The sequence below is a fragment of the Ischnura elegans genome, chromosome X (genome assembly GCF_921293095.1).
Source record: "Ischnura elegans chromosome X, ioIscEleg1.1, whole genome shotgun sequence".
In the NCBI taxonomy this organism is placed as follows: Eukaryota; Metazoa; Arthropoda; class Insecta; order Odonata; family Coenagrionidae; genus Ischnura; species Ischnura elegans.
In genome coordinates this window covers 56,639,659-56,654,368 of record NC_060259.1, presented here as the reverse complement: position 1 = coordinate 56,654,368, position 14,710 = coordinate 56,639,659, and the positions used below count along the sequence as shown (strand labels likewise).

Sequence of the window (14,710 nt, the reverse complement as noted above, 5' to 3'; positions counted from 1 at the left end):
AACCCCTCAGCGGTAGGCACGTGCCTTCGATCGCCCGCATGTCTCCATGGAGACCGTCCCTTGCAGCTGCTTACCCTCACCCCCCTCGCCGTCAATCCCTAACCGGCCCCGCGTCCACAGCGACGAGTTTCATCGGACGGGCTTCACTCCCTCTCGACAGTCGCCATATGCGAACGCAATGGCTCCCGTGTCTCCGTAGCGAGCTGTTGTTCTATTGTCTTGCATATCTCGCGTACGAGGCTGGGAATGACTGAGTGCATTAACGCCACGATCCTCGCCACTGATATCATTATTTTCGCACCAATTGCACGAGCTGTCATGCCCCCTTTGAAATTTTTTCTCGCAATCCTTGCGTCTAACCGAGAAGCACATGGCAAAGGCATGGATATTGATTCAAGGCAGACGAAATTCCGATAATTTTGATGTCTCCGAATCAATAATAATTACCATGTGGTCTCAGAACAGCGTGGTGCGGGATAGCGCGAGGACTCTACGACGTTTCTCTCTATAAGTTTTCTTTTGCAATACTGTTTGTGGGGATATAAGCTTGGTGAACAGTGACAGGACGCTTCGCTTGAGATCCAAATTCTCAAACGCCACCGAATCTCGAGTAAGTCTGAATTCAGCAGTTTGTGTGCTATCAACTGTGATATGAAAATCAGTGTTGCATCTCTATGTTTTGCTAAATTTTTGCTTCCATCTCATATGTTACGTGCATCGAAGTGGATAAGAATTGCGTGTATTTGCTCTATGTTATTATTACTTAATTGTCTGAATATAGGAAGCTTAGGTGAAATTCATTATTTACGTTGCTAATTTTTGCATGCTTTCTGTGATATTCAGGAGGGTACATAATCGTTACTGAGAGTGAGAATAGTAATGAAGAAGATTATCCATTCTTCACGTTGCAAAGGATAGAACAATGAGGTCAGTTTCAAATGTGTGTGGATTTCGAGATGTGAAGAATAACCACCATTGTGAGAATTGGAACTACGTGAAAGGTAGGAGCGTTTTGATATAAATTTACCCTTTGAATGAGGAAAACACCTTGTAATTATTGCTGTGTGTTGTTAATTTAAGATTTCGCTGAGATAATGGAAAGATGTCCGGATGATGGCCAAACAGCAATAAATGACCTGTCAACACAAAAGGGGCATTTTGGCTGGCAGTTGAGATCATCTCGGTGTCCCAACCGTGACTCACATCATGAAGTACAAACGTGGAGGAGGCATTGCGTTATAGCTAGAGAGTTTGAAGCCAAATTGGCATCATTACGGTCAAAACATGATTCTGATTTTCGGCAGCTCAAAGCAGCCGAATGGCGACGCATGAAAAATATTATCCCCAAGGGAAGGCCACGTAGGTGGAGATATTTTCCCTTGGAAGAGGAGGGAGAGTCTTCCGTAAGAAAGACCCCGTCACCAAAGAACCCCCCACCCTCTCCCCCAGTCCCAATTAAGGTCAGCGAACTGTGTGTAGATGACAGTACACAAGATAAAAACCACGGTAAGCGATGGAATGTGAAAGCCAGTGCCAAGAATGACACTCGGCCAACGATAACCATTGTGTTTAGAATGTAATTGTGTCAACGTAGTAAATAAGATCTTCACGAGGAGCCCGCGAAAAATATTCAAAGCAGCTTTTAATGTTTTCTTATGAATAAGTTGGGCGCATTTTAGTGTGTTTTAGGAATCCAATGCACATTTTAAGTCTGTTAATACTAAAATGTTAACATAAATAAATTTTAATCCATCAGCCTAGCGTTGATTGTTGATAAATTAGAGTGAATTCAGGAGAGAGCTTTATCAGAACAGTTATGATAAGATTTGGAGAATGTATTAAGAAGTTAAAAGCTTACATATATAATCAAGATCATTAGCAGAAGCGTAAATATTTTGTAATAAAATAAAAGAGTTTTAAGTAATTACAGTTATTTCACAAGTAACTTGATGAAATACCCGTGGTAACGGCTTAGGTACATCTCAGGTTGTAATAAATAATACTTAGTTTAACTTTGTTATCATTCACAAAGAAAAATATATGAGTGGTACTCTGCTATAATTTTTTATGGATACAGTTAGAAAATCCTAAAATATGTGGATTTTTAACCCAAGAATCTTTCTTTGAAAGAATAAATATAATTTGTGTTGCAAAAATGTTGTTTTTACAAAAGGTAAATAATATTTATTTTTCATCTTTCTCGAAAGCCCCTATCAGACTATTCTCCGTGGGAAAACTACCCTAGGAATGGACTAACTGTGAATAGATAACATTAATGCCAGATGTCGGTGTCTCAGTACTCAATCGCCAATAGTAGCTTGCATCTTTACTCAGGAAACTATTCGCTTCTGTCGTCGTTACACTTTGTTCAATTAAAATGTATCATTTCATTCCATTTACCTGATATCTAACTGATAAAAAGTAGTATGTTTGCTTTCATTTTTTCATGTAGAATTACAGAATGAAAAGTTATGTTTAGCGGAAAATCTAAAGGATACTTAAAAAATGCTGTAGACCAGAGATGTAGCGATGAAGGAGAAACGGTTTCCACTGCTGCGTATTTTTATGGACAGAACACCACAATTGGCATGGCAGGTGCGTTACTATTTACCTTTGGCGAGGGATCACGGCAAAGCATGGGTTGTACGAAAAAGCAAACAGTTGGAATCGAATTTTTTCATTATTAAAAGTGGCTGAAGGTAAAGCTCTGGTTATTTTTTCTAGCGAAGATATCCTACTGAGTACTTAGTTAACCTCTAGTGTTTTAAATATTTCAACTTTGACATTATGTAATGTAGATAACCCAAGATTCACAATACATAACTTTTGAGCCGAATAGAATTAGTAATGATCCATAGTAAGGTGTTGTCGCCATAAATCTCAGAAGTAATTATCATGCTTTTGTAAGATGGTGGCAAGAAAATATTTTCGGATACACATCGTAGGGGTTTCAGTTAGATGAGGCTCGCTCAAGACCCTATCGTCCAGGCATTAGGGGATGGGCGTTAGAACTCATACTACCTCTCGTAAGGTTGCTACGGCCTTTTGCTGGTGCATGCATAAATTCACCTGGAATTCGTGGAAAATTTAATTTTTGACATTCAAAAAACGAATGCATGCATGCATGTAAAGCAGAGTGCATTTGCCCCTTGGATAATAAAAAATATTTTGGAAGCTTATTTGTTAGCTTACTGATGGCATTATTTTTGAAATTCGAAAATGCGTTTAATCAACCATGGAATTAATTGATTTGAAAGAAGTGCTTATTATGAAAGTGCCCGTTTGGAAGTGTGGTAGATGGGAATAAATGTTTGATGCATCGACGAATAGCAATTGGAAAGAGATATTCCGAGGGAACTGTTTTTAGGATGACGTTTATAAGTTGAAACGGGTCGGTATTTTCAAATAAGAGGGGGATGACCACTTGTTGATTTTTATGGCCAACTTAATGCCTTCATAGGCACATAGTTTTTCACTGCTATTCACCTCGGAAATAATACATACGTGTATCATGAAATTTATGCAATTCTTAAGTAGAAAATGCTTTTTATTTGCCTTGAACCGTATTTTCCAAGTCACATTCATACCATTCAAGACCCGGAGAACATAAATTTGTTATAATCACTGAGAAATAAGATGTTTAATATTCTATATATACGAATAATTATGTCCCTTTGTGATATCCCTTCTGGTTGTACATTGAATACAATTGAATTATCAGACATAAAAATCGCATTTACCCTCTCTTGAGTTGATAAAGTAGAAAATATCTTTCTCTTCTCTCTAGCTTTGCAATAGATGATACACCGGCAACAGGCAAAAGGCGATTTCGGTAACAGGCTCGCTAATAAATCTTTGCTAATCTTAATCGCACGAAATTATTGTAAACAATGCTTCATCGATACAACGAAACTCCTCGCGTTCGAATAAACTAATGGAAATATTACAATGTTTCATTTAACTAATATTAATAACATGCCATACAAGATATAGATCTAAATAGTTACAACCCTATCCGGTACGTGTTTCGTGTGCTTGAAAATTCTCCTTTAAAATCCGAAATTCACAGTTTCTTGTATGGTCTCAAGGAAGTATCATATGTTCCCCGTTTGGGATTCCCGAGCTGAAGCAAGTAAGCCTCGGCTGCTTGCATCCGATGTTGTCTTATTCGGAGGCATTGCCTTTGAAATGATGCAGTACATCGCCTAGGTCATGGTCCAGGGTCGCTGTTATGCCATAGTAGAGCATCTAACCTTGCACGTAAACGCACAAGGGTCGTGCAAAGTCAGTGTTCAGCCAGGTTAACACGAGTGGACGCACAAAAGCGATAGGAAGACGAGTAAGACAATTGAGCCCCACGCAATGCTCTCGACGAGCCCGTGAGAGGAACAGAAGCGACGCAAGATATTAATCCAGAGATTTTTCTGCTGAATTACTTGAAATGATAGAGCTTATCGAAACGATAATAGTTAATTACCGTTTCTAGGAAAGGTAAGCGAAGATGCAGCGTGGTTTAAACTTGATTCCCTTGTCACAAGTAGCGAGAAATAATCATTAGTAATTGCAAATCTCTCAGACACTCAAGGATAAATTGATATTATCCTATTTTCAACCTTGCTAAGGATAATTTCCTTCTGATTCAAGTAGCTCTTGCTTAATTTTGCTGGCTATTGATTTCATCTCAAGTGTTCTTGTGAACGTATTATGATAGAAAGATGTGTGGGTAGAACATGAATAAAATCCCACTAATGGGAATAATATTCTATCCGGAAATTGATAAAATACGTTATGCAATCAGATGGAAATCACACTTATATTTGCTTATTTTGGCTCTCGTGTAGCATCTTGACTAATTAAAAATTAATTAATTTTATTAGCATCTTCATCGTTCCTAAACACCAGTTCTGCATACCTTTGTTCAAAGTTGACGAGTCTTTATGGAATATTTTTGCCTGCAAAATCTTATTTATGAACGAAACTTCAATAATTCATTCACGATGTTCACTGGGAAAGTCTAGTCTTTTGTTGCTAGATTATAATTTTTGGCTATGATGTAGGACGCTAGCAATGTGGCACTAACAAAATAAGATTCCAATCTCCGCTCACACAATTCGCTTATCACACTGAATTTTATGCAAAAAATGTGACGCACATTGTATTTTATTTGATAATATTCTTCGACGTAACTGTTATTTTCGGGCGTCGTGTCGATTCTTCGCTCTTCAGCTGAAGATGTTCATCATTCTTAAGTATTTTATTTACCAATAATAGCAATAATGTTTTTTAAATGACACTTCACCATAAAGATTAATTTCTTTATTGTGAAATAACATAAATAGTACTATTCGTCGCACTCTTTTTTTGAGCTGCGTATAAAGGAGCCGGGAATGGTGATGTCGACCTCTATGATAAATGTGAGATAGGATTTAAAGCTGAACAAGAAGGTAATATCCCTGAGGTAAGCTGGATATACGAGTGACATGTGAAATGCAATACATTCATATACAGATACTAAAGCTTATTATAATAAAAATCTTTAAGAACGTTGTCTACTTTATAGCTAATAAAATGTCTAAACTTATTAAAACTTAATTTAAAACAAAACTTAATAACTTAAACCTATTATATACTAAAAAAAAATTTCAAGCACAGATACCCCCCAAAACCTTGCAAGAGAAACAAACTACACGACCTTTCCCTCTACACCAATTACTTTCCTGAAATACAATCCCTGCAATCTATTCTTAAAGACCTTTTCCCAATCTTAAAAAATAATAAGTCTACAGCCAATCTTTTTGCAAAGAAAGAATAAAAAGATAACTAGATATTAGCAAAAGCAATGTACCTAGAAGGATGACGATTGATTGTGTAAAATAACTGGCTGATTGATAATATTTCCGGGCAGAAAATACTAAGATGCTGCGACATTTCTGTAGTCTGATGGTTAATATCGAGGCTCATAAATTATTGTTATTATTATCATTTCAGGGTAATGGTAATGAGGAGGTAAATACATGACAAAGAGGATGCAAGACCCAGAACCTCCCGGTTGCCGGCCGGGTGCTCAACCAATTGCGTTACCAGGATGCTTAGATTTACCATGATTAACGCGGGGGTTAATATACATAAAACTCCCTTTGCTTTGAACCACAAGAGTAACCAATAGAAGGCACTGGGTTCATTTTTATTGCAATCTCCCGTAGTCTCCATTTTCCTTTGATGCCTCTCCTAGTATCCCTATTTCAGACTTCAAGTTGTATGTGCAACTATTTTATATTAAACAAATTTTACCACGTATTTTTATCCGCAGACGTAGGTATGCGACCCATTTGAAGTTACCCCAAACGGAAAGGATGGCAGTGAATGTGGAATTGAGAAAGAACGTGCAGGATGGAAATTTTATCAATGACTGGTTTCCACTTGTGGCTGATTTCGAGCCCATCTTTCTTTGTTGCATTAGTCTCGCAGGCTAAACGGTATTCGCATATTTTGCAGATAGGTGTTTATTTATCTCCCATATAAATTTCAGATATATATTCACCATTGCCATTCGTGTAAGCCTATGTGCCTCCCATTAATTAACAATTACCGCAATAGGATAAAAGATATTTTCTAAACGCTAACAGTTTTCCCTCAAGCTTCCCACTATTTTCGCAACCTACTTAAAAATTTCGCCAATTTTAGAATATTTACAACGATTCACCAAGCAGTTAATCAACTTAAAGCCATTTTGGGAGGAAATGAATGTATTGAATGCAGCTCAACATCAATTATTGTTATTGAGGCGTTAAGGCTTCACGTTCTAGAATGTAAGCCATCATAGTATCATTAATATTTTATAAAAAATATTTGTTCAGCATAGCGCTACTTACGGATTTTTTGGTCTTCAATCAGGGATTACTCAAATATTTGGGCAGTATATTGGACGATAAATCGAACGTACACGATCAAATTGTGTTTGGGGAAGGTCAAGCTCTAACCATTGATGCAGGATTTTCGTACAACACATACTTTTTTCCACACAAAATGGGTAAACTCAACGTGTATAAGAATGCTCAGCATAACAGATAATTCTAGAAGAATAACTTATTGTAAAAAATAACTGATTATAAAGTTGTGCATGTGGTTAAAACGGGTTTTAACATTCGGAAAGGATGAAAAAATTGAGAAAAATAGACCTTTGTACTTTTGGTGGTTACATCAAAGAACTTCGTCTATTGCTTTAAAAGAATTTCGTAGAGACATATTCTAATTATCCCTTAAAAATATCGAATGCTACATAGGTTTTAATTTTTTCGGTGTTTGGAAGAAATGTGTTTTTCAGAATGACCACCAAATTATGCAATTCACAGGAAAAAAATTGCAGTGATTACGTTTTTCACAGGCATCGGTTCATGGAAAACTTAGCCGAGAAAGATAACAGCAGTAAATAAAATTTTTTGATATAATTAAGTTATTGAAACAGTTCATTAGACTTTAGTTTGAGAAATTATAATGAGGTCAGTAGAAAAGCACGCTCGTTACTGGAAATAGGCAGAGCCACAGATTCAAATAATTCTAAGAAAACATCTAAGCCTTGAACAAAACATAAGAAGGGGTAAGAAACATACCTCCAATTTAACTATTTAAAAAGTGAACGGTTATTAAAGCCATTCTATTAGTTTACAAAAAAATTACGTGTGTTATATACCCTGATGACCTAATTGAAAATTATTTTTAAAAACAATGGGGCGTTATTTATTCAGGAGCCATTAAAATATTTGTATTTTTACCTTGCTTATTATTTGAATTGGAAAACTTTTCGGAGCGAAATTTACCCGATTTGCAATATAAATCCTATGAAATTGGCGTGTTTGCCTATCATTTATTTTATTTTTCATTCTAACGTTCATTCTTTAACGAATGAACAATTTCTTCCCAAAAAATAGCGATGATGAAGATTTCTGCAATACAGTCGGGCAATCAAGATTTGGGTAAGATATCACGTCATTATGAAACCAGAGATGGATCCAGGCATAACATTTTATGGTGGAAACTTCCGAGAAGTTTCCACCATACATATGGAATACCTAATAAGACTTTATAACCAATCTTGGAAAGGTACTTATTATGGATTTGGCGAAGGCTTTCTACAACCCCCCTCCTGGTTTTCACTGTCACGAATGGATGACAGAATTTTCAAAATTAAAACCTAGATATTTGCAACGAAGTTGACACAATTTCTCAACCAGCGTTAGCCAAAAAAGCTATATTTTTCGATGATTAGAACGCAAAAAATGCATCAATTGGGATTTTGACTGTTTCGTTCATTATTTCCAGAATACATCCATGGTATGTGATGGCTATGTGTGGTTTTGGCATGCACAACGTAATTTATTTTATTTATTTCTGCTCTAATTGTACTCCTAATTAATATATGAATAATCATGTTTTCATCAAAACTTACTGAAACTGAGTGGATTTTTTTTTGTATTTTTTAAGTGTGGAATGGACGTGTTGCACATTTCATTGGGTTAAATAGACGGTTTTCCGATTTCCTTATTCCCTTTGATTGCAGGGCTCCATAAAATTACTATCCAAGTCTTTCCATTGAAAATATCAACGATTTTCTGAGATAATTTATAACCAATAACCTTTTTATTGCAAGTTACCGAATGGTGATCCCTTTGAGAATGTTTAGGAGTATTTACGCAAATTATTTTCTATCAATTTTTGCCAAAATCGGAATGGAAGCGCATAATCTTTAAATCATAAAAAATCTAAAGAAATACCAGGAATATGATTTTCATCCGGCATGTTAAAAATCTTCGCAGCTTTTACTCCGAAATATATGCATAAAAATGTAAATGCTCTACCTTGTGTTCATAAGTAAGTAGACATGGAAGACAGGCTGCCAGTGACAGCGTAAAATGCACACTAAACTTAAGACGAATTAAATACTAAGTAGGTGAAATAACGCCGGAAAGTGGCCAAAGGATAGAACACGGTACAATACATAAAATTACTATCCACTTTGAACGATGTTATTTTGCTTGATAGGATACAATTTTCATTGTTATTTTCTCTTGGGTGGAAGAAGCGAAAGTCTTATCACGTTAAAATCGGAAAATTCCGCCTTAGTTAAATCGCTATTATGTATACTGTATTTTGGCTTGTCGTTTAGATCCTTCTCTCATCGTTGGGTCATTGATTTTAATATGAACAGTCAATGAACTTAAGAATCGACGTGCTGCATGCTCGTGACTCAAATATAAACCGATCAATCTTATCAGATGTTTTACATAATTGAGTTAATCTTTAGCCAAATTATTCTAACGGTTTGAGTGAAATGTATTTAAAAATTGCTTTACAAAACAAATTAATCGTCAAAATAATGCATTAAAAAATAAGGACATCTGCCAATCAACGAATGTCAGAATATTGTCTACACTGCTACCTCTAAGTTACTTCAGACCGACTTCGTGCTGATTACTAACATTTATCTTCACTCATTGTTAAGTTTGCCCGGTGAAATTTTCTGGTTGAAATAAAATTTGGTAAAATTTCTTTCAATGTTCATTTGTTTCCCTTATGTCAGTAACTGATGCTCATGAATGACATTAACTTGATCTTGAAAAATAGTCGTCGATGCGGTGATTTGAAATGATGGCCAAGTATTGTTATATTTAAATTTGTCTACGTAATATCAAATAAATCCAAACTTTTCTACGCAGGATAAAATTTTTCTTTCTTACTTTTTCGTATTTCCTGATTCTTAAGAGCAGATTAATTGATTATTATATGATAGAAATAGATACGAAAAAAATAAGGGCCTTGAGCTCTTAATTTAATTAAATCCATTTCCTTTGCTACCAGCTTTAATCCAATAGAATTAATTTTTACCATATCTACGAGTCCTAGAAATAATGCGTAGTGAAAATTAACTTATTAGTACTCTAAGTGCTCATCGATGATAATCCAGAAGAACAAAGAAAGGAAACCTGTTAATTGAAGGTACGAAGTGTATTTTCATTCTTCGTCAAGGACTATATCATCCCTAAGTAAATCTCTTGAACTATTGAATTTTTCATTAGTGAGTTTGTGAATACATTAATTTCCGTTCCAATGGATAATGATCTGTCATAATTTTGTTTCAGCAATATTTATTGGTCAACTCTCCTCGTAAGTGCTTTTTAGTTTAATAGTAAACATTTTAAGTTTAACTCGCAAAATTATTTAGATGAATTTCTTTTAGTATTTCCCATTCGATGCGATTCCTAATTTGTGCGATGACAGTCACGAAAGTCGTGACCTGGTTTCAAACGAGGAAAGTATTAACACTTATTTAAAAACCATTTACAAGTTTTATAAAACCATTTTCAATGTGAATTGCAAATTAAGCCAATAATAGAATTTTTCAAGATTCCCCATATTATTTTGAATCCTGCAGCCAGCCAGTTTTCCTTGAAATAAGCCATCATAACATGAAATTTCTTTCAATATTCATTTGTTTCCCTTATGTCAGTAACTCATGTTCATGAATGATATTGACTAACTATAGCGTTTTATCAGCTATAGCGTTCTTCGAATTAAAGACTTCAGTGAGGATATGAGGTGAGAAAATATACTCCTGTTGGGGTACTTATCATTTATCTAGGAATCATCCTAGCCTGGGTACATTAACAAATTAAGGATTATGCACATGCAATCATGTGCATTCTTATACATAGGCTTAGGTTAGGTTGTTTAATACTCTTTTCAACGTTTAAACCTCTAAAAATATATGTCAGCGGATAATTTGATAATACTCTCCATTAAGTGATATTAGTGACAAAAAATTGCATGCCATTCGCAACCTTATCCATTATATGGAATAATTCATGATGGGGTCACTCAATTATACATTTTGCATGAGTTCGAGACAATGAACACACAGAGGAGAGTAACTGCCACAGTGTAATGTTAAAATATAGTCCCAGTATTGAATTTCCATTAGTTCATAAAGGAGCAATATACCTATTCGAGAAGGTGATTTTTTTCCCAAGTCGTGTAACTTCTCTAAGTGACAGCGACAGAAATGTGGTACAATACATACTGAAGAGCCAGGTTAAAAACTATCCGACAACTTGTGGTAAATATCGCCCATTTTGTCCTTTTCTGTGTTACCAACCCTGTGAAGCCAAAATGACAATGCAGGATGAACATGTATCAGAGGCAAGGCCTCAAACATCTCTTGTGCAACGAAGCAAAACAGATAAAGCTCATGCTGTTTCTCTTGCAATGAAATATGCAAGGAAAAATTTCAACAACGTTAGTCTATACGCACGACGTGCGTGTAGGCTAACGTTGCCTACGCTGCAGGAGCGCATAACAGACCACTCACCCGTGTTTCACCTTTCGTGGAAAACATGTTTTACGGGAGCGTACAAGGTCGTGAGTTCGCGCATTGCCACATGGTGTAGGCTTGTACGGCTTACCAACCGAGGAAGCAAAGATGTGAATAAATTGTATGGAGTGTGGCTACATGGTGAATTAAAACATTCAAGTGCAACAATAGGAGTCGCCTTACACTTTTTATAAATTTATATCGATGATTTGTAAGCAATTTCATGGTAGCCTCATTGATTTAAATTTTGAAAGTGTTTTAAATTTTTGTTTCTAAAGAGTACTTTTTCCTAATTACAGCTATAATATGCTAACAATATTTTAAAATATTTTTTAAATTTAATTCATTATAGTATTATTTATATTAAATTCAGTATTATTTAAATTAATGCATCAAATTTTTATGTCTGAAAAAGGCAATAAGTTGCCTTTAAGTCCTTTTCTAAATTTATATTGACGATTTACAACATTATATTGATTTCAGTGTCATTAAAAATTTAAGAGCGTTACTTTTAAAATAATGTCTGCATAACATACTATTTCCTAATCATAGCTCTAAAATTAAAGTGTTAAAATACTATTAATTGTAAATCGACGTAAAAACATGAAGGAGGAATACGAGAAACGGGTTGCAGTAAAAAGTTCACCCCTAATAACGGCTTATACGTTATATAGATCCAGAGAAGAGGTTACTTAGCAAGCTTCACTGAGAACGTTCTTGGTAAAAATACAACATTTTCTTTAAAGAGAGAAAATAACACATTATTCAACTTCAAAGCATCACCTTTTCATCAATTTGAAAAGTTTCCTTTTGATTAAAAATTTTATTTCAACGATTTTCTAGGACATGAATTAACACAGAGTTCTTAAGCTCTATTCATAATTTCGATGTATTAATTAAGAATATTGTCTAATAGGATATATAAACACATGAAAAGCGCGTTTTCTCTGCTTCATTAATATCAAAAACTTAATAACAGGGAGTTGATAAGGAAGACTTTTTTTCTTGGGCCAGAGAGAAAACACTCCTTAGAAATCTAAACAATTGTATCTAGGATAAAGAAAAATTAACTGATCCAATTGTAACGAAATAGATATTTGCTTGAAGTATACACTGTCGAAGGCAATTATTTTAGCTAAGCAGGCAAAATAGATTATAAATTGTAAGTTTTATTATATAAGCGGAAACACTTCGGGGATAAATTGCCCTCAATTGTCCATCGCAATAAGTATGCAGGTGAAATTTCCACAGTTTTCCACCAAGCGAACTTTTCATCCGTAGCCAACATTTTTATAGCTGATTCAATCGTAAAGATTTCGCCCATATACAACGCCAGAAAATGGCTAAGTATGACAGAAAAGAAGGTTTCACGGTTTAAAGTAAAGAATAGGGCTAAGGAGGCTGTGTGCAGACCCAAAAATCACCAAATAATGAAAAAAATCACGCTGAGACGAACAGGAGGAAACAGAGGGAACTAAATGATTTTCAATAATACTCCAATCACAGAGGCTTTGTCTTCCCTTTGAAATTCATTCTGCGTTTCCAGGTGTCTGTTCGACAAAAAGTTTTATCATCCATTCTTTCAGTAGCGGCGTTCATAACTGACCCCTACCGTAAGTTTTCTTTCTTAGTGGGCATAGATTAATTAAGTGGGGCGAAGAGGGATAGGGATGATGATAATTTACGAAACATTGACTAGCAGTAAGGAGATAGACTTTGGGTTAATAGTATTATCGTCAACGAGATAACTTCACTTAATTTAGTCAGCAACAAACGATCATCTTTCAGCCACAAGTCCAAGCACCATTCAAGCAACACTTGTCAAAGTACATGGAAAGAAGCCCTCATGAAATACACCTAGGCCATTTGTGTTGTAGTCATTTTCGCATCTGCGATGGAAAATAATGTTTATTATTTTTCTTAAAGGTGGTAAAAAAAATTTGCTTCAAGACACTGACTGGCAGCAACGATTTCAGGTATGTATTCAGAAACGGTAAGCACTATGATCATAATTGCCATTAAAATGATGGGGAAAATACTGGCGAAACCTATCACTTGTGGTATCCTTGAACTTTTCCGCAGAAAATAATAATCATCATTTTGTATTATCCAGACTTTACTTTTTAGCAAGAGGGAACGTGTATCCTAAAATGCCTTTATTAAGGTTCTTGGTGTAATATATTAGTGTAAAAATAAATTGCACCATTTATGAGCTATTTGGGAATAATAAAATAGCTATCATTACTTCCTCCATAGTAATAAATATATAGCCAAGTGATAGTATTCAATTCGCTCGCTTAGCATTGCTTATACCTTGCAGATACCTTTCGCTTGTTGCTGAGCAAATATCATTTGTCATTTTTCATCAGCATTGCGTAAGAAGTCCCATATTTTCCATCAACCCGATATTTTTGACATATCACGAGTTTGTAAACTTAGCTATAATGTTGAAATATGAATCGTCGTATCGTGAACTTATCAAAAAATCTGTATTCGAAATATAGAAATCACACAATTGTATATTCTTGAGGTAATCATTTTAATAAAACACAGATACAAATGGTTATTAGGAAGGGTCAATGCGTGAACTCTGAAACTTTCAATATTGTAGCCTAAGCTCCAATAAATTAGAATTTAAAGTGTTTCAGGAAATTAAGACAAAATACGACCGGTCGAGTAATGAGTCCTCGTAATCTAAGTCCGGTTTAAGACTGCGTGGTTTGCTAATGCTGACAAAAGGTTGGCCTTTCCACATCTTGTGGTGAGGTAGGCTGGGGTGTATTTGGCATCAACAAATGTGTCAATAGCAAAGCAAATTTATATATCTTCAAACGTCCATATAGGCTAACTGCACCGTATTCACGAGTATTTAGCATAGTTCTAAACCGCACCCTGGCTGATCAGTTAGTATTTGGCAACAACGAAAAATGGAATCACAAAGAAAAATAGATTTTATTTAGATTTTCCTCGTCGACGTTTAAATTGGCACCGGTTGAAATCGGAGGATTGTATGGACAAAGTTTTTATTATTGCTGTTTCAGCCTCCGCTCGATATGAAATAAAAAGAGAGAATGTGTGAAAATTTCCCAAATCGCCTATACAACAGACACTAACTCCTTCATATACTGTTAAATGGAAAGTTTATAGTATATATAAGAATGATGTGTTTAGATCGGGCAGGTAATTATAATCGGGAACGGCCAATATCTCAATCAGCAACATTTCCACTTTTTGACATTCCCAGCGAGACATGTTTTAGCAGCAGATGTAAGGTTCTGAGAGTAATAAGCCAAAGACTGCATTAACCAATACGAGAGATAGGTACTAAAATATGCTGCGCATGAG

At 35.3% G+C, this 14,710-nt stretch overlaps 1 long non-coding RNA gene across 1 annotated transcript; it reads left to right on the top strand.

The window, feature by feature from the left end:
- The first annotated feature begins 190 nt into the window (after window positions 1–190).
- LOC124171737 lies at window positions 191–5,621 on the top strand. The gene is made up of 3 exons (XR_006867942.1): window positions 191–610; window positions 844–1,001; window positions 1,081–5,621. It is a non-coding gene; the product is annotated as an uncharacterized LOC124171737 (long non-coding RNA).
- Window positions 5,622–14,710: the final 9,089 nt, after the last annotated feature.